At 39.8% G+C, this 21,945-nt stretch overlaps 1 pseudogene; it reads right to left on the reverse strand.

Annotated features, from left to right (window-relative positions):
- Positions 1-20,295: 20,295 nt before the first annotated feature.
- LOC123848983 (tubulin alpha-8 chain-like) lies at positions 20,296-20,876 on the reverse strand (annotated as a pseudogene).
- Between the last annotated feature and the right edge of the window lie 1,069 nt (positions 20,877-21,945).

Here is a 21,945-nt window from a genome sequence, read left to right on the forward strand (position 1 = left end):
AGTGGTTTGCCCCAGTTTTGCCCCACTGTTAATGATGGTTCCAAGGTTCATACTGGGGTCTGTGTTCTCTGAACTATGCAACTCTTTGCTTAAATACTGTTTTCCTGACTGCTAGTTTATCTACTGATATTCAAGACCTTGGTTGTTCCTGTTGCACACTGTGTGACTGTTAGGTTTGGGCTTGAGTGCTATTTTCATCTAACTGAGAAGTAAACAGAAGGTTTCTCCTACCTATACACAAGATATGACAATTACATCATATAGTTTAAGTTACAGGTATTAAAGTGTCTAAAAAAAATAAAGGTCCTGGGGGTGTTTTAAGTACAAGAAGCCAAAACACTGTATTTTATATTTTGTACTTCTTGAGATACTATTAAATGATAGATAAGAGATCACTTTAAAAATAACAGACCTATGCCAATAAAAACAAGAGGTGAGTCTTTAAAAGAAAAAAAAAAAACATTTTAAGAAATTTCTGGAAATAAGAAGGGAGTGGAGGAATGATTAAACAGATTGGAAAAATCTTTAAGCACATCATAAAGGCAGAGTGAATTACCTTTATTCTAAGGAGCTGATGTTCACAGATTCATCCCAGAAAGGCCAAGAGAGCACAGTAGTGAAACATGAAACTGAAAATGGGGGGTTAATTGAAAATATACACATGGAATGTGTACACCCAAACACAGTCACAACCACATCCCTCCCATGAGACCACTTGCCATTATATAACAACCCAGCATTTGCAAAATTAAAAAAAAATAGCGGGGATTTTTTTTTTCCTGGCAACGTGTTTGTCTAAATATACATAACCTCTCAGAACAATACACCTAAAGATGTTAGGCAAAACATATTTACAAAAAGCTTTTTATTGAAAAAAATAAGGATAACTTCTTGTGCCAAGCGGACAAGAGAAATAATGCTAAAAAATAAGTAGGTTCTGAATCTAGCCTCTATCCTGAGAAACAAAGTGTAGGGCCCAATCCCTGTAGGAAGCTGTACTAGATGTCCTACATGGTGCCAAGAACCTCAACAGGATATACTATGCCTGAGTGAATTTGAAGAAGCAAAAATCCACCCATCAAGGAGGAGTGAGGAATTTTGCTTGCTCCAACTTCCTTTGCATGAGGTAGAATAGTACCCCTTAAAAACACATATCAACAAGCCAGTTCTCTCAAAGGGTTTCCACTCTCTATGTAGCCTGAAACTCTCAAGGCAGAAATGTTGTTGAAGGTGATTAATGGCTCTTATGTCCTTAGAGGGCCTGGCAGAAGCAATAAAAATGAATGACCTATAGTTACATATATCACATAAAAATGTAAGCCACATAAAAAAGTATGTTCTATGAAAAATAAGTCACATAAGAATACATGCAGTATGTCTCTACTTAGAAGAAGCTTATGAACATATGAAACAAAGCAATTCATTATTCAAGGATGTATACACATTTTGTAAGGCTCTCAGTAACTCTCAGAGAACAGCATGGGGTTACGATGCCATTATCAAAGTCACACTGGGGGCTTCAGAGATATTTAAGCATTTTATTTTTTTAATCAGGTTGGTTCCAACATAGATGTTCTTTTTTATTTTACTATTTTATATATAGGGTGTGCTGTAAATAAAAAAATAATTACTCAACAGTCACGGACATTTAAAAAAATGCTACCTCCATAGCCACTTGCCATAAAATTGGGCCTGCCAGCCAAATAGCCTCCCCATTTACACAGAGCCCCTTACTCAGCATGACTCTTGCTTTACTTGTAATCATGATCAAGCTACAATGTTTCTCTATTTGAGATATTTGAGAGAAGATTGCAACCTGAAAATAATGGTCAAGGAAAACAAGGAGAAAAAAATGACCCCAGGGAGCAGGTGAAAGAGAGAATTAAATCTAATCAAGATAAAATAATTTTATTTTATTTTATTTTATTATTTGTTTATTTTGACAGAGAGAGAGAGAGACAGCAAGAGAGGGAACACAAGCAGGGGGAGTGGGAGAGGGAGAAGCAGGCTTCCCGCAGAGCAGGGAGCCCGATGCGGGGCTCAATCCCAGGACCCTGGGATCATGACCTGAGCCGAAGGCAGACACTTAACGACTGAGCCACCCAGGCGCCCCAAGATAAAATAATTTTATACTAAACTCTATTAACACTGTCAAACATATTTAATAATAAAAATTATCTGTAAAATAAGAATGCCCTAAAAATTAGATCGCATTAGGTAGTAATGTTATTATTGCTGAAATTAAATAAATGTGCTATTATGGTTTTGGCACAAATCTGAGGTAATCTTCTAGAAATTATAGCACAAAAATAAGAAAAACAAATAAAGGAAAAGTTAAAATACATAAAAGATCAATCCAGATCCATCATTTTATTAGTATTAATTAACCAGAAAAAGAAAAAAAGAGGTACTGAAGGAAATAATCACAAAACTAATGAAAGGGAAATTGTCAGAACTGAAGAAAGACATTATCTTCAGGCAGGAAAGACCCATCCACCCTGTATTTATAAAACAAAACAAAAGAATGATCAAAAAGAACCATACCGGGGCGCCTGGGTGGCTCAGATGGTTAAGCGTCTGCCTTCGGCCCAGGTCATGATCCCAGGGTCCTGGGATCAAGCCCCGCATCGGGCTCCTGGCTTAGCGGGGAGCTTGCTTCTCCCTCTCCCTTTCTCCCTGCTCATGTTCTCTCTCTTTCTCTCTCTCTCTATGTCTCTTTGTCTCAAATGAATAAATAAAAAAAATCTTAAAAAAAAAAAAAGAACCATACCGAGATACATTTTGAAATTTCGTAACAATATAAAGAAATTACCAGAAAGCACTTGAACAAGAAACATATTATAAATTCACTTATAAAGAAAAAAAATAAGGCTGGGATCAAAAATTTTTAAACCAAATTAAAAGTAGGGGAACAGCAGCTTTAGTGGTCTGAGATAAAAGGGTCTTTAACTTAGAGTTCCATACCAGTGTAATGGGATACCGCTTTAACAGTTTATGGTTCTACATTCTCAGGGAATTACATGAGGGTGTGCTCCAGAAAAAAGCAGGAGGAAATCAAGAAACAGAAAGATAGGGGATCTAAACAACAATGGGGCACCCTCAGGAGATCAGCAAGGTGAAGTCCTAGGAAAGCAGGTGTGAGCCTGACCTAGAGAGTCATCAGTGTGGATAAGAGATGATATTAGGGAGACATGAATTTTTTTGAGGCTGATGTGTGGGAAACAAAGGAGAATCTATAGTTTTTTTTTTTTAAAGATTTTATTTATTTATTTGAGAGAGAGAGAGAATGAGAGAGAACACATGAGAGGGGGGAGGGTCAGAGGGAGAAGCAGACTCCCTGCCGAGCAGGGAGCCCGATGTGGGACTCGATTCAGGGACTCCAGGATCATGACCTGAGCTGAAGGCAGTCGCTTAACCAACTGAGCCACCCAGGCGCCCGAGAATCTATAGTTTTGATAGTGCCCTTAAAGATATGATAAAGACAGAAAATACCAGGAAATCTGACAACGGAAGAAAAACAGAGCCAAACCGGTAAGTGCCATCATAGTACAACACTTGTTTCTGTAGTAAATGTCTTAATAAAGTCCTAAAAATAAAAACACTATTTACAAGTTTTCCAGGATAAAGTACAGACAGAGGTGTATGTTACCAACCTCATGCTATAAAAATAAGGAGGCATGTAATGGAGAACATTTTATCACCGACATTCATGTCATGGAAAAGGGAAAAGCCAGAGATATCTCTCCTTGTGCAGGGACCCATGTGACTCCTAAAGCCGGCTCCCACTGGCAAACATTTCCATCCCCAGGTCCCCCTTAAGATGCAGGCTTCTGCCCTGTCTCTGTGGTCAGCAAGAGTCTGGGGTCTAGGGAGCAGCCTCGGCAGAGGTTGCCATTGGCTTCTCAGGCTTCCATCTCTGCATGAGGTTTAAACTCAAAGGTAGGGAGATTCTTCAATTAGGACAGCAAGCTTGACTGACCAGAATGAACGTTTCTTCTGTAGAGTAGGGAAGATATCTGTGGGCAATAATATGTAGCAACAAAGCTGGCATTGCCAAGAAAGCATAGGTGGCTAGAGAAAAAGGAAAGTAATCACCGCATTCTTGTCATAGGGGTTGATATGTTAGAAGAAACAAGGATAGAGATCTAAGTAGGAAGGAGGGAAAATCAAATGTTGACATTCATTCATTTATCATTCATTTAACTCCTTCATTTATTATTCACTTAACACATACTGACTGAATGTATATGTTTTAGTCAGTATTCCAGATGCTGAGGTATAAGCGCCAAATAAAATGGACAAAAATCTCTCCTTTTATGGAGTTTAATTCTAGTGAATAGCAAGAGCTAATACTTGTTGCTTCTACTGTGCACAAAGCACTATTGAAAGCACTTTATATCTGCCAACTTGTCTTATCAACTTTCCACTTTCTAGGACAGAACCAGATTTAGGGATGTGGGTGGTAGATATACTGGAGGTAATAATATTGAAGGCAGGAGCTCTCCCCACTTCCTATCTAAATGGTGACAGAGTGTGAACTGCCTCACCCCCAAGACAGCCCCTCACCTCTACCAAGGCCAGCCCAGATTTGCATGGTTGGGCAAAAGAAAGCATTTTAGTTCCTCCAGTCCAATCACACTTTCCTTGTGGCATTGTATATTAATTAGGACAAACTAAGCTATAGTCAGAAGCAATCACCATGTCTTAGTGGTACCACAGCAAACATTTCTTTCTCATTGATGTTTCCTTTGCGACCTCGGGGTCTCTAAGCAGTACAGTCACTCAGAGATGACCGGTGGAGGCTCCATCACTGGAAACAGACATCTTCTTTAATTACTCTGGAAGGAAAAGAAAGATTCTGGAGAATTCTATATGGGCTTCTTAATGCCTCATTTTGGGGGTGACTCAAACCCTTTTTGCTTATATTTCATTGGCCCAAAGTAGTCATATGGCTCAATCTAACTACAAAGTTGGAAGTAATAGTGTATCAGGAGGAACATACAGTGCATGGAGGGTAGGGCACCTGCCCCAGCTTCTAAATGAGGAAGTTTCAATGAAATAGAATTTCAAAAGCAGAAAATTTGAGAGCTCTCAAGAGTTGCAGGGACTTTCTAGGTAGTAGATACAGTGAACCACGTGGAACCTAGTGACATAGTAAACTAGCAGGCGCAGGGGCAGAGAGGTGATAGGAAGTAGACTCAGAGGCTTCTCTGTAATGGAGAGAGCCAGGTGACAGTGAGTTAGCTGCTAGATGGAGGTTGCTGGTCCTGGGTTAAAATATATCAGATCATGAGTTTCATCAAAAACCAACCTCACTATCTTACTCCCACAAATTACCCAGAGCCAAAGAAGTTAGAGGAACTCTATATGACACTCAGATGAATTTAAAGACCTATTTAAATCACTTCCTATGATTTCCCCACTCCTCACCCCCACATTCATCAAGATCTTTTCTTAGGGAGAAGCAAGGGTGGAGGAATGTGGTAGACACAAATAGGCACTGTCTGATCCCTTTTCAAGGAAGGATGCCAGTTCTTTGCCTCACTGAAAAGAGCCACCTTGTCCAAGAGCATGTCCTACCCAAAGTGGCCTATATTCAATGACTGATGCTGGTAGGGATTGAAAGACCTAGGCATTTTGGCCCAGGACACCTCTAATGGGCCATTTATTTTTTTAAGTGTTAATTCCAGTACGGTTAACCTACAGTGTTATATTAGTTTCAGGTATACAATATAGTGATTCAACATTTCCATAGAACACCAGGTGCTCATAAGGACAAGTGACTTCTTAATCCCCATCTCCTATTTCACCCATCCCCCCACCCACCTCCCCTCTGGTAACCATCAGTTTGTTCTCTATAGTTAAGAGTCTATTTCTTGTTTTATCTCTCCCTTTTTCTCTTTGCTCATTTGTTTTGTTTCTTTAATTCCACATATGAATGAAATCATATCACATTTGTCTTTCTCTGACTTATTTTCCTTAGCATTATACTCTCTAACTCCATCCATGTTATTGCATTTGGCAAGACTTCATCCTTTTCGTGGCTGAATAATATTCCGTATATGTGTACACACATCACATCTTTATCCATTCATCTACTGATGGCACTTGGGCTGCTCCCATAATTTAGCTATTGTAAATAAGGCTGCTATAAACATAGGGGTGCATGTGTCCCTTTGAATTAGTGTTCTAGTATTTTTTTGGAAAATACCAAGGAGTGCGATTCCTGGATCATGGGGTAGTTCTATTTTTAACTTTTTTAGTAAACTGATGGGCCATTTTTGCTCCAGAGTTCCCTGTGGAATTAGCTATGGTTTTTGTAGTTCAGCAGCATAATTAGAGCTTTTCCTCTGCCCAGTCTTGCTTTCTTTCACTTGCTTCCACAAGTATTGATCCCTCATAAACATCTTATATCCTATACTCCATATCAGCTTCTGCTTCTAGAGAATATAATCTGCAATAGCTAGTGTCAGGAGTGGTACAAGAAAGGGAGTGATAAAATGGAGCTTTGGGGCTGCATCACTTTTCTCCCAGTCACTAGTGTTAGGTGAATCCAGATGACATCCCTGGCACAAGGTGATAGTTCAACTGTTAAAACTCTCACTGTCAGTGAATTGTGATGGTTTACAGGTAGGAGGGAATGTACTAGCTGACGCAATTTGTCAGACTTTTGAAAAATACAAGCAAAGAGTAACGATAAAGACAGTGGGTTTGGAAGCTTATTGCTAAATGCTGTTGACACCTAGCTAAATATGACAAAAGACTCCAGGGGTTAAAGAGCAATGGAAAGTTGAGTGTGAAAGCTATAGTCTTTCCTGGCAGTTTACAAAAGAAGTTCTCTCCTTCTACAGTGGGGGCAGAGAAACAGGAGGACCAGGCTCAGAACTTAATACCGTGGCTGCATTCTAGAGTATGGTAAATGCCCAAACAAGGACGTCTGTTCTGCTAAGGTGAGAGCCCTAATTAGAAAATAAATAGGAATAGGGCCATTTGGGTGGATGATCCCAAATGTTTTGAATCACCTGCTGTCCCTGAAACTTGTGAGACTACAAAGTAGCCTATCTCTTCTAGTTAACACTATTTCCCTGCCTAGAAGATACTTCAAAAGCCTTTCCCCTGACGAACATTTTCCCTTCAGGATCTGCCTTCCTATCCCCTGCTTCTTCTTACAATGCTTTTTAACCCAGCTGGCACATATTAGGGCCAATAGGGAGAGAAAAGGAGGACTAAACCCTAAGGAGATGACAGACCTAGCCATGCTGTGCTGGGTAATCCTGGGGAGCATGGTGGGATGTAGGGTGAGATTCTTAGGGTAATTAATCAATGGGACTGAATTACATGATTACATAGGGAATCTGCATTTGGATCTGGAATAATCTATGGTTTTAGAGCTATCAGTGAGGGGGAAAATGTCATATGATGCTTAAAGAAGACTCATGGGAGAATTGCAGTGCTCAGGTTCTGGAGTAGGGCCATGCCACCTGCAGCCGAAAATAATATGTGTTTTGAAAAACAGCTCCTAGAATGCCACTGGGTCTTGGTAGAGACAGAATGCTTGGTCATGCAAAACCACATGACCACACATCTGAAATTTCCCATTAAGACTTGGATTCTGTGAGATCCACAAAGATCGGGTGGGCCCAAGAGCAATCCATCATATCATGCAAGAGGTGTATCAAATTGAGTAGAAGATCAAAAAGCACACACAAGCTGTTTGTGTAAGTAGCCAAGATCCCCACTACTGGAGTGTAGGTATACCTCCCCCAGCTAATACCTGTTTCCAGATAAGGAATCCCTTAGAATCAGCTATAGGAAGAAAAAAAAAAAAAAAAAAAGAACATGGTTTACACATGGGTCAGATTGGTATGTTTTAGTGGAAGCCCAAACTCATGATGACTGCACTTTAGCCTGACATATATTGAAGACAGTAATAAAGGAAAATCCTCTCTTACCTACCTGGAAGGAAAAGTGACCCTCCATCTTTGGACTCTGCAGGGTAGAGGTCCTGCTTTCTCCTCCTTTCCATAGGCATTAAGAACCAGACATGCCATAACAGGGTACAATAGAGATTGAGAGATTATGCCAAAGGAAGCATCCAACCTGCGGCGCTCATGAGGAAGACACAATATTAATTATAGAAAAGTTTTCTCTACACACCAAAGGGCCACTGCTGAACATAAGATAACAGGAATCGAGAGGTAAAATGGAAGCCAGGCAGTTGAAGGAAGGAGGTGACCCCAAAGGAAGTGAGCAAACACTAAGATCTGCAATTTGGTGGTGTGCCAACCTACACAGATACTGATAGAGATGGTCTCTGCAGTGGATAGAATATAGAAATGAAGGTGTAACTACATTATTCAGATTATACAACTAAACTATGTAAGATAAATTTATATAAACATATTGGCAGGAGGGGTAGAGAGTATTGGTGGTATTGATATACATGAGTTAATCTCTATCAGTGGGAAGTAAACAGAAAATATCTAAAATTGATATCAAGCTATAATATGAAGATTATATGCAGATGTGAATATACTTAAGAAAAACTAGAAAAGATAGCTAAAAGAAGCAAATATGGGTGCTTCTTGAAGTAACAAATTGATTCGTATGGAGAGATACTTGATAAATTCTCTCTACAAATCATTATTATTTAAATATTTAACTACTTGCCTGCATTAAGCTGATTAAAACGCACATGTGCACACACAGGCATGGCACTTGCCAGTCACCCTTTATATCTACCTTACATTCGGCATACCTTTCTTGTTTCCCCAATGTATCACTAATTCTCCTTTGATTCTTCATAATATTGCTATCACTATAGCAACAGCTTTCTAACTAGTTCCCCTGTGTACACTTCTGTCCTCTTTTTACCACTGCTCTAAACACCCAATCTCCTCATTGTAGCTAGAATAATTTCCCAAAACTATTTTTTTTTAAAGAATTTAAGTAATCTCTACACCCAACATGGGACTCCAACTTACAACTCTGAGATCAAGAGTCTCGTGCTCTACTGACTGAGCCAGTCAGGTGCCCCCCAAAACTAGTTTTTGATCATAATGCTTCCTTGATTTGCTACCTCCAGAGTTTCTTCTTACTCTATAAAATAAAGTTCAAATAAATAATATATGATTCACACTCTGCTTTGTCCCCAACCTCCCAGCCTTCACTCTCACCAAACTTCCAACTGGTTTCTCCTTTCCAGTCACAATAAACTGCTTTTAATTTTTGGAATATGTCATTTACCTTGTGCCTCTCTGCCTCTAAATTCTTCAGCCTGGAGCATGTTCCCCACGCCTTCTCCCTCCATTTCATTAGGTCTTCAATTTAAAAATTATCTTAATCCAAGACCTTTCTTCCTGTGCAAGACTGGGTTGGAACGACCTGTCATATGTTCCCAAGCATCCTGTAGGTTCTAATGAGTAACATGTCATGTCCTTTAATTACTTGTTAAATACATATCTCATTTTCTTACAGTAGGCTTCCTTAGAACAGAAACCATTCTGTCCATCAAATATCCATTATATTATATATATTCCTATATATTTATATCTTGAATATATATTTCTATATATTACATATATTCTTATATGTAATGTATGTTCCATATATTCCATATTCTTATATGTAATGTATGTTAACATATGTTAACACATATATGCATATGTTTATATACATTTATTTTTCATGCACTCAGGTGCTTAGAATAATCATTAAGACCAGGTTTTGATTGAAATAGTTATATAGGATCAGTTGGATTCTTAGAAGACTTGAAATTAGCAGAACTGCAATAAACAAAGAAAGACCACATTTTAGACAAATTACAATGCTTTCCAAATCCATTTAATATATTCTACAATAATATATATTAATCATTGAAAATATGGTGTGCTGGGTCAATGTTTGAAATTGAAGAACTCCACGGTTCAATAGATAAACTCTCTTGGTAGAAAGTATTCATAAGGAGAAACCCATTTTCTAAGTAAAGTGCAAACTTTTTAGTAATATAATACTAAATGTAAATTACTCATAATGACTTAAGTGGTGAGTAAGCCAAGTATTTTTATAATGTTCTTCAAAATATAAACAGTTTTACCTTTCTGGAGGATGTAACTGGCAGGTATAATCACATTTAACTTTCTTTTTCACATTTAATGGAGAAACACACAAAAAATAAATAAAAGAAAGGAAAATCAGTAAAATTGGCCTTAGTTTCTTCACACCAGGTGTCCTCAATTATTTAAATGGCATGTTTTCCGGATATAGTGCTTTCTCTCCACCAGAAATGCCCCACCTCACAGGCAACAAGCACCAGCAGAGCTTTTATTTACGTTGGTTCTATTATGTGGCTCATCTCAATCTGTATAAAAAAACTTCAGAAAAATATATGGGCATCATCACTAGTGCTCCTTATTACAGCTTTAATTTCTCTTTAGCTTGGTACAACAGCTCATATTTATTTTCCTCTTGTTACATTGCATATATAAATATTATTAGACATATGACAAAGACAGGATTTTTATTTTGTCTTTTCTTCAAGTTGATTTGTAATATCTTGCATAGAGTACTGCTACCTTACCCTGTCTAATCTTGCCTGTATTGACTCCTTCAAAAGGGAACACACTGAAAAATGTCTAAAATCTTCACTGAAGGTCTCCTTTAGTAGAAATTTGGGCCCTGTCTTATTTTGCTTTTATTAGTACTATTATTTTTAAGATAACATGTTTGTAAGCTTTTTTTTTTTTAAACTGGATTTCTGTTTTTAGGGAGTACAGTATCCTTGGTGATTCTACTGAGTTCTGATCCAGACTCATGGGTCTGAGGTAAGATATGTAACAAAACAATTTCTAATACATTTCTTTAAAAGTGTATTTTTCACAGCTAAGGCAAAATTGAAGTCTGAGCAACCAATTCAATTTCAAGGAGGATTGGGACAAATGAAATTTTGGCCATTTGTGAATTTCTTGAGTGCTTATTATGTTCCCAGTACTTCGCTCGTAATGACTTTTGATAGAATTTAAGCAAGGCCAATGGTCATTCTACAAATGTCAAGACCCCAAGGTGAATATACTGATCTGTATTTGTGGGATGCAGTGCTTTGGGCTGCTGAAGTATATCCAGAACAGAAGATAATTGATATCTTCAATTTATGTTATATAGAGTTGGCTTTGGGGACATTTAGTATTACAAATCCAGTTCTTTAGAACAATCACAGAAATTAAAATAGTTACTCTGAAAGAGGTCTATGAGAATATGTTTTGGGGTTTTAAGATGTCCTACACACTCTGAGAACCAATGAATTTTGTGATGTCACAGACATAATACCATATAGGTATTTCATGATAGATAATGAAAGAATATGTGGGCACTAATTATGGAAGATGAAAACCTGTTGGAGTGGAACCGATAAACTGGCAGTTCGAAGCCTGGTTCATTCACTTAATAGGCTCTAGAGTCAGGTGACAGGTTAAAGGTCACTGAGCCTCAGTGTCTTCTTATATTAAATAGAAATACTACCACCTAACTTCCAGAGCTCCTGTGGCCATAACTTAAATGAAATAATTGCGTCAAGCTCCTGTTTAATAGTAAGTCGTTTAATAAACATTAGTTCTCACCAAGATCCACTGGTTACATTTCTCTGGAAGTCACACAAATTCTAGTGATTTGGTGACTTTCTCTGAAATTGGTTTTTGTTTTCATGTTGTTTTTTTAGTGACTTCCTAAGGCTACTTCCTGCTGTAAAACGGTATTGCTCTATGCATTCCGATATGTTTCATCCAGCACCCATATACTGGGTGTAAAATAACAGCAACCTCTTTCCAGCTCCAGCTGGGCTGGACCTTCCTCCCCCTGGGAGCTCAGCTCACAGTGATCTGTTACTCATCATGGGTGTCAGACCAGGACTGACTTCAGAATTCATAAAATCCCATTCCACGTGTAACATCAATTCTACTTAACTGCTAATTATTTTATTCTCCATGTGTTTCAGAAAGCACTTCATACAAATATTATATTTTATGTGTCACTCAGATGTGCCTCTTATGTCACCTTTCTCCTTTTTACTCTGTTTCTTATAGGGATCTAGGAAGGCTGAAAGAATGAAAATACCTGAATAAAAGTTAGTAAGTAAATCTCCTTTATGTCTTTATGCTCCTATGAGCAGGTTGTAATACTAAACCCATCATTTAATTGAACTCCACTTTTCATTAAAGTGTTTTTTCAGTATGTCAGTGCTGTAACAGAAAATAAGTGGTTAACAAGTACCAAATATCCAAGAAGTAGGCTCAAATGGGGTTGACTTTTTTTTTAATTATTATGTTATGTTAATCACCATACATCACATCATTAGTTTTTTTTTATTCTTATGTTAATCCCCTACATTACATCATTAGTTTTAGATGTAGTGTTCCATGATTCATTGTTTGTGCATAACACCCAGTGCTCCATGCAGAATGTGCCCTCCTCAATACCTACCACCAGGCTAACCCATCCTCCCACCCCCCTCCCCTCTAGAACCCTCAGTTTGTTTTTCAGAGTCCATCATCTCTCATGGTTCGTCTACCCCTCCGATTTCCCCCGCTTCATTCTTCCCCTCCTGCTACCTTCTTCTTCTTCTTCTTTTTTTTTTCCTTAACATATATTGCATTATTTGTTTCAGAGGTACAGATCTGAGATTCAACAGTCTTGCACAATTCACAGCACTTACCAGAGCACATACCCTCCCCAGTGTCTATCACCCAGTCACCCCATCCCTCCCACCCCACCCCCCACTCCAGCAACCCTGTTTGTTTCCTGCAATTAAGAATTCCTCATATCAGTGAGATCATATGATACATGTCTTTCTCTGACTTATTTCGCTCAACATAATACCCTCCAGTTCCATCCACGTCGTTGCAAATGGCAAGATCTCATTCCTTTTGATGGCTGCATAATATTCCATTGTATATATATAACACATCTTCTTTATCCATTCATCTGTCGATGGACATCTTGGCTCTTTCCACAGTTTGGCTATTGTGGACATTGCTGCTATAAACATCGGGGTGCACGTACCCTTTCGGGTCCCTACTTTTGTATCTTTGGGGTAAATACCCAGTAGTGCAATTAATGGATCATATGGTAGCTCTATTTTCAACTTTTTGAGGCACCTCCATACTGTTTTCCAGAGTGGCTGCACCAGCTTGCAGTCCCACCAACAGTGTAGGAGGGTTCCCCTTTCTTCGCATCCCCGCCAACATCTGTCATTTCCTGACTTGTTAATTTTAGCCATTCTGACTGGTGTGAGGTGGTATCTCATTGAGGTTTTGATTTGGATTTCCCTGATGCTGAGTGATATTGAGCACTTTTTCATGTGTCTGTTGGCCATTTGGATGTCTTCTTTGGAAAAATGTCTGTCATGTCTTCTGCCCATTTCTTGATTGGATTCTTTGTTCTTTGGGTGTTGAGTTTGATGAGTTCTTTATAGATTTTGGATACTAGCCCTTTATCTGATATGTCATTTGCAAATATCTACTCCCATTCTGTCGGTTGTCTTTTGGTTTTGTTGACTGTTTCCTTTGCTTGGCAAAAGCTTTTTATCTTGATGAAGTCCCAATAGTTCATTTTTGCCCTTGCTTCCCTTGCCTTTGGCGATGTTTCTAGGAAGAAGTTGCTGTGGCTGAGGTCAAAGAGGTTGCTGCCTGTGTTCTCCTTTAGGATTTTGATGGACTCCTTTCTCACATTGAGGTCTTTCAACCATTTGGAGTCTATTTTTGTGTGTGGTGTAAGGAAATGGTCCAGTTTCATTCTTCTGCATGTGGCTATCCAATTTTCCCAACACCATTTGTTGAAGTGACTGTCTTTTTTCCACTGGACATTCTTTCCTGCTTTGTCAAAGATGAGTTGACCATAGAGTTGAGGGTCCATTTCTGGACTCTCTATTCTGTTCCATTGAACTATGTGTCTGTTTTTGTGCCAGTACCATGCTCTCTTGATGACAACAGCTTTGTAATAGAGCTGGAAGTCCGGAATTGTGATGCCACCAGCTTTGCTTTTCTTTTTCAACATTCCTCTGGCTATGCGGGGTCTTTTCTGGTTCCATACAAATTTTAGGATTATTTGTTCCATTTCTTTGAAAAAAGTGGATGGTATTTTGATGGGGATTGCATTGAATGTGTAGATTGCTCTAGGGAGCATTGACATCTTCACAATATTTGTTCTTCCAGTCCATGAGCATGGAACGTTTTTCCATTTCTTTGTGTCTTCCTCAATTTCTTTCATGAGTATTTTATAGTTTTCTGAGTAAAGATCCTTTGTCTCTTTGGTTAGATTTATTCCTAGGTATCTTATGGTTTTGGGTGCAATTGTAAATGGGATCGACTCCTTAATTTCTCTTTCTTCTGTCTTGTTGTTGGTGTATAGGAATGCCACTGACTTCTGTGCATTGATTTTATATCCTGCCACTTTACTGAATTCCTGTATGAGTTCTAGCAGTTTTGGGGTGGAGTCTTTGGGGTTTTCCACATAAAGTATCATATCATCTGCAAAGAGTGAGAGTTTGACTTCTTCTTTGCCAATTTGGATGCCTTTGATTTCTTTTTGTTGTCTGATTGCTGTGGCTAGGACTTCCAATACTATGTTGAATAGCAGTGGTGATAGTGGACATCCCTGCCACGTTCCTGACCTTAGGGGGAAAGCTCTCAGTTTTTCCCCATTGAGAATGATATTCGCTGTAGGTTTTTCATAGATGGCTTTTATGATATTGAGGTATGTACCCTCGATCCCTATACTCTGAAGAGTTTTGATCAAGAAAGGATGCTGTACTTTGTCAAAAGCTTTTTCTGCATCTATTGAGAGGATCATATGATTCTTATTCTTTCTTTTGTTAATGTATTGTATCACACTGATTGATTTGCGGATGTTGAACCTACCTTGTAGCCCGGGGATAAATCCCACTTGGTCGTGGTGAATAATCCTTTTAATGTACAGTTGGATCCTATTGGCTAGTATTTTGGTGAGAATTTTTGCATCCATGTTCATCAGCGATATTGGTCTGTAATTCTCCTTTTTGATGGGGTCTTTGTCTGGTTTTGGGATCAAGGTAATGCTGGCCTCATAAAATGAGTTGGGAAGTTTTCCTTCCATTTCTATTTTTTGGAACAGTTTCAGAAGAATAGGTATTAATTCTTCTTGAAAAGTTTGGTAGAATTCCCCTGGGAAGCCATCTGGCCCTGGGCTCTTGTTTTTTGGGAGATTTTTGATGACTACTTCAATTTCCTTAGTGGTTATAGGTCTGTTCAGGTTTTCTATTTCATCCTGGTTCAGTTTTGGTAGTTGATACATCTCTAGGAATGCCTCCATTTCTTCCAGGTTATCTAATTTGCTGGCATAGAGTTGCTCATAATATGTTCTTATAATTGTTTGTATTTCTTTGGTGTTGGTTGTGATCTCTCCTCTTCCATTCATGATTTTGTTGATTTGGGTCATTTCTCTTTTCTTTTTGATAAGTCTGGCCAGGAGGTTATCAATCTTGTTAATTCTTTCAAAGAACCAGCTCCTAGTTTCATTGATCTGTTCTACTGTTCTTTTAGTTTCTATTTCATTGATTTCTGCTCTGATCTTTATTATTTCTCTTCTCCTGCTGGGTTTAGGCTTTATTTGCTGTTCTTTCTCCAGCTCTTTTAGGTGTAGGGTTAGGTTGTGTACTTGAGACCTTTCTTGTTTCTTGAGAAAGGCTTGTATTGCTATATACTTTCCTCTTAGGACTGCCTTTGCTGCATCCCAAAGATTTTGAATAGTTGTGTTTTCATTTTCATTGGTTTCCATGTATTTTTTTAATTCTTCTTTAATTTCCTGGTTGACCCATTCATTCTTCAGTAGGATGCTCTTTAGCCTCCATGTATTTGAGTTCTTTCCAGCTTTCCTCTTGTGATTGAGTTCTAGTTTCAAAGCATTGTGGTCTGAAAATAGGCAGGGAATGATCCCAATCTTTTGGTACCGGTTGAGACCTGATTTATGACCTAGGATGTGATCTATTCTGGAGAATGTTCCATGGGAACTAGAGAAGAATGTGTATTCCGCTGCTTTGGGATGGAATGTTCTGAATATGTCTGTGAAGTCCATTTGGTCCAGTGTGTCATTTAAAGTCTTTATTTCCTTGTTGATCTTTTGCTTAGATGATCTGTCCATTTCAGTGAGGGGGTGTTAAAGTCCCCTACTATTATTGTATTGTTGTTGATGTGTTTCTTTGCTTTTGTTATTAATTGCCTTATATAATTGGCTGCTCCCATGTTAGGGGCATAGATATTTACAATTGTCAGATCTTCTTGTTGGATAGACCCTTTAAGTAGGATATAATGTCCTTCCTCATCTCTTATTACAGTCTTTGGTTTAAAATCTAATTTGTCTGATATAAGGATTGCCACCCCTGCTTTCTTTTGGTGTCCATTAGCATGGTAAATGGTTTTCCACCCCCTCGCTTTCAATCTGGGGGTGTCTTTGGTTCTAAAATGAGTCTCTTGCAGACAGCATATCGATGGGTCTTGTTTTTTAATCCAGTCTGATAGCCTGTGTCTTTTGATTGGGGCATTTAGCCCATTTACATTCAGGGTAACTATTGAAAGATAGGAATTTAGTGCCATTGTATTGCCTGTAAGGTGACTGTTACCATATATTATCTGTGTTCCTTTCTGGTCTATGTTGCTTTTAGGGTCTCTCTTTGCTTAGAGGACCCCTTTCAAGATTTCTTGTAGGGCTGGTTTTGTGTTTACAAATTCCTTTAGTTTTTGTTTGTCCTGGAAGCTTTTTATCTCTCCTTCAATTTTCAATGACAGCCTAGCTGGATATAGTATTATTGGCTGCATATTTTTCTCACTTAGTGCTCTGAAGATATCCTGCCAGTCCTTTCTGGCCTGCCAGGTCTCTGTGGATAGGTCTGTTGCCAATCTAATGTTTCTACCATTGTAGGTTACATATCTCTTCTCCCGAGCTGCTTTCAGGATTTTCTCTTTGTCTATGAGACTCGTAAGTTTTACTATTAGATGTCGGGGTGTTGACCTATTTTTATTGATTTTGAGAGAGGTTCTCTGTGCTTCCTGGATTTTGATGCCTGTTTCCTTCCCCAAATTAGGGAAGTTCTCTGCTATAATTTGCTCCATTATACCTTCTGCCCCTCTCTCTCTCTCTTCTTCTTCTGGGATCCCAATTATTCTAATGTTGTTTCATCTTATGGTATCGCTTATCTCTCGAATTCTGCCCTCGTGATCCAGTAGTTGTTTATCTCTCTTTTTCTCAGCTTCTTTATTCTCCATCATTTGGTCTTCTATATTACTGATTCTCTCTTCTGCCTCATTTATCCTAGCAGTTAGTGCCCCCATTTTTGATTGCACCTCATTAGTAACCTTTTTGATTTCGACTTGGTTAGATTTTAGGTTCTTTTACTTCTCCAGAAAGGGTTTCTCTAATAACTTCCATATTTTTTTCAAGCCCAGCTAGTATCTTTAAAGTGATGATTCTGAACTCTAGATCTGACATTGTACTAATGTCCATATTGAGTAGGTCCCTGGCAGTCGGTACTACCTCTTGTTCTTTTTGTTGAGGTGATTTTTTCCGTCTCGTCATTTTGTGTAGAGGAGAATAGATTAATGAGAGAACAAAATGCTAGCAGAGTAACAACGTCCCCAGAAAATATACTCTAAACAAATCAGAAAAGACCTGAAGCAGTGGAAAAAGAAACGGAAAGAGAGAAAAAAGAAAAAGAAAAGAAAGAAAAAGAAAAAGATAAAGATAAAAACAAAGAAAAACAAACAAAACAAAACAACAACAACAAAAAAACCCAGAATGTGATCAAATATGATCAGGCTGGTATATAGATCAGTGCCACACACTAGATTTGGGGTGTATTTTGGTCTTTTAGAAGAAAGTGCCACCCAAAATTTTAAAGAAAGAAAAACTTATATATGTACAAAAATAAGGGTTGAAATGATGAAGGGATGGAATATGACTGTAAAGATGGAAATTATAAAAAATTTTATAAAAGGAATTAATAAGAAGTTGTTTGAAAAAAAAAGAAGAGGATTTAAAAAAAGGAAAAAGAAAAAAAGGGAGAGAATGTGATTAGGCAGGGGAGTAGAAAACACCATATACTAGAGATTTAGGGTATATTTTAATCTGTTAGAAGAAACTATCTCAAAATTTTAAAGAGAGAACAACTTATATATATATGCCAAAAATACGGGTAACTACTATGAAGGGATAGAATATGACTCTAAAAATGAAAAAGAAAAATGTTTTTTTTAAAAAAGGGATTGATAAGATGTTGGTTGAAAAAGGGAAAAAGAAAAATTAAAAAAAAAAAAGACAGTTAAAAAAAGTTAACTTTGAAAGACTAAAGAATCATGGTAAAAAAGCCATGAATTCTATGTGCAGTATTCCCCTAGCGCTGGAGTTCTGCCGTTCTCATTGATCGGTAAACTTGGTCTTGGCTGGCTTTTCTTGCTGATCTTCTGGGGAGGGGCCTGTTGCCGTGGTTTCCAAATGTCTCTGCCGGAGGTGGAATTGCCCCGCCCTTGCCCCCTCCCGGCTAAGGAATCTGCTCGGGTTTGCTCTCCGGGGCTTTTGTTCCCTGCGAGCTTTCCGTATAGCTTTGGAGGCGGAGAGTGAAAATGGCGGCCTCCCAATCTCCGCCCGGAGGAGCCGAGAACTCGGGGCCCCGCTCCTCAGTGAGCCCCCAGAGAAAAGTCGTCAGTCACTCCCGTCTCCCCGGTCTCCGGCCGCACTCCGTGCTCGCCCGGCCTGTGACCGCGCGTTTCTATCTCTGGCACCCGACCCGTGTGGAGTCTCCAAACCCAGCAGATCCCTGCGGTGCACTCCCGCGCGGCTCCTCCCGGGGGAGGAAGGTAAGTCTCCCCAGATCTGCCGCTTGTTGGGTCCCTGCTGGAGGAGCAGTGGCCCATCTGGGCCGCAGGTCACGGTTTATGGCCACCCCGAGCTGAGAGCCCGCGCCTGGGCTCCGTCTCTGCAGCCGGCTTCCCTGCTCCGATACCTGGGAGCTCTGCCACACTCAGGCACCCCCGGTCTTTCTGTGACCCCGAGGGTCCTGAGACCACACTGTCCCGGAGGGTTCCACCCCCCGCTTAGCCACCGGAGTGATGTCCCTCAGCGGAGCAGACTTTTAAAAGTCCCGATTTTCTGCTCCGCGGCTCTATCACTTGGCAGAAGCGGCCGACGGAGGCCCCTCCCCCGCCGTCTATCCTCCCGAATATCGCCCCGGATTCACTTCTCCGCACGTCCTACCTTCCAGAAAGTGGTCGCTTTTCTGTTCAGAGAGTTGTTGCTCTTCTTTTCTTCGATCTCCTGTTGGGTTTGTAGGTGTTCAGAATGGTTTGATCCCTATCCAGCTGAATTCCTGAGAGGAGACGAAATCCAGGTCTCCTACTCCTCCGCCACCTTGCTCCGCCCCCACATCATTAGTTTTTGATGTAGTGTTCCATGATTCATTGTTTACGTATTAACACCCAGTGCTCCATGCAGAACATGCCCCCTTTAATACCCATCACCAGGCTAACCCATCCTCCCATCTCCCTCCCCTCTAGAACCCTGTTTGTTTTTCAGAGTCCATAGTCTCTCATGGTTCGTCTCCCCCTCCAATTTCCCCCCCTTCATTCTTCCCCTCCTGCTATCTTCTTTTTTTTTTAACATATATTGTATTATTTGTTTCAGAGGTACAGATCTGTGATTCAACAGTCTTACACAATTCACAGCACTCAGCATAGCACATACCCAATGTCTATCACCCAGCCACCCCATCCCTCCCACCCCCCCACCACTCCAGCAACCCTCAGTTTGTTTCCTGAGATTAAGAATTCCTCATATCAGTGAGGTCATATGATACATGTTTTTCTCTGATTGACTTTCAAATGGGGTTGACTTTAAGGAAAACTTTCATCAGACATGCCATTGAGAGATTATGCCAGTGTCCATAGAAGGTTTTGAGCACATTTGTGTATTTTTGGTTGAAGATGAGTTTTTTATATACAAAAAGTATATTTATGTATATATGTGTAATATATACATAATTATAATTATATAATTATATATCATAATTTTTATACACACAATCTTTCCTCATTTTAGTATGCCATCCCAGTATTCCATTGAGAATTTTCTCCTCCCATGTTCTCTTTGGCACTAGAAGGCTTGACAATGTCAGAGGGTAAGCATATATATATATGTGTGTGTATGTGTGTGTGTGTATAGTCTTAATGTTGTTTTTTAGTGACTTCCTAAGGATATTTCCTGCTGCAATATTGTATTGCTCTATGCATTCTGATGTGTTTCATCCAGCCAGGCCTCCACGATGGCTGTGGTATTGCTTACATGCAGACTGCCCATTGCACCTTGGCCAGGTCTCCCCCAGGCACCACTGTGGGGGCTGGCACTTAATGCCAACCTTGAAACCTGGGGCACACCAGTCCACAAACTGGATGGCGCGCTTGGTCTTGAGAGTGACAATGGCGACATTCACATCCTTGGGCACCACTTCTTCGTGGTAGAGGTTGCAGCAGGCCATGTATTTGCCGTGGTGAGGGTCACACTTGACCATCTGTTTGGAGGGTTCAAAGCAGGCGTTGGTGATCTCTCTACTGATAGCTGCTCATGGTAGGCCTTCTCCGCTGAGACGATGGGTCAAGTAAGTCACCAGGGGGACTTTGATGCGGGTGTAGGGCATCAGGTTGGTCTGGAATTCTGTGAGGTCCACGTTGAGGGCCCTGTTGAAGCGCAGGGAGGCAGTAATGGAGGACACGATCTGGCCAATGAGCCAGTTGAGGTTGGTGTAGGTGGGGCTCTCGATGTCCAGGTTGCGGTGGCAGATCATAGATGGCCTTGTTGTCCACCATGAAGGCATAATCTGCGTGCTCCAGGGTGGTATGGGTGGTCAGGATGGAGTTGTAGGGTTCCACAACTGCTGTGGATACTTGGGGGGCAGGTTAGATGGCGAATTCCAACTTGGACTTCTTGCCATAGTCAACAGAAAGCTGCTCTGTCAACAGGGAGGTGTAGCCTTAGAGCCATTGCCACCCCCAAAGCTATGGAAGATCAGGAAACCCTGAAGCCTGGTGCATTGGTCTGTCAGTTTTCAGATGCACTCCAGCACAAGATTGATGATCTCCTTCCCCACCATGTAGTGGCCTCGGGCATAGCTGTTGGCAGCATCTTCCTTGCCAGATATCAGTAGTATATTAAAATATATATTATATATTGACAATATATATATCGTCCTGGAGAGAGATATATATATCCCCATATATGTATGTATGTATGTAGTGTGTGTGTATGTGTGTGTATGTGTGTGTGTATGTGTGCATGTATGTGTGTATGTGTGTGTGGAGTCTAACTTCTTTCATGTAGTCTTAATCATTAGAGATTTTTATATTCTGAGGGTATAGATCAGCAGTTCATTTCATTTTTACTGCTATGTAGGAGTCCTTTTTTTAAGATTTTATTTATTTGACAGAGAGAGAGAGAGCATGAGCAGGGGAGAGCGGCAGACAGAAGGTGAAACAGGCTCTCTGCTCAGCAGGGAGCCCAACACGGGGCTGGATCCCCGGATCCTGGGATCATGATGGAGCGGAAGGCAGATGCTTAACCCCCTGAGACACCGAGGCACCCCTATGTAGGAGTCTTTAGTCTACTTCTTCCACAGCTTACCTATTCAGCAGCCAAAGGCAGTATGAACTTCTTAGTAGTTATGAATATTGCTACTATAAACATTTGTGTGTGGATTTTTGTTTGAACTTACGTTTTCATTTTTATTGGGTAACATTCATAGAAAGGACCCAATAAAGAGTGAAATAATAAATATATATATACACACATATAGATGTTCAGGTTATCCATATAGGCTATCTATTGAATGAGCTTTATAAGTTTTGTTAATTTGTACTGCTCAAAGAATTTGTTGACTAC

Source organism: Mirounga angustirostris, unplaced genomic scaffold (assembly GCF_029215605.1).
Source record: "Mirounga angustirostris isolate CCGP_5_RB_7025 unplaced genomic scaffold, mMirAng1.0.hap1 SCAF_2, whole genome shotgun sequence".
Classification (NCBI taxonomy): domain Eukaryota; kingdom Metazoa; phylum Chordata; class Mammalia; order Carnivora; family Phocidae; genus Mirounga; species Mirounga angustirostris.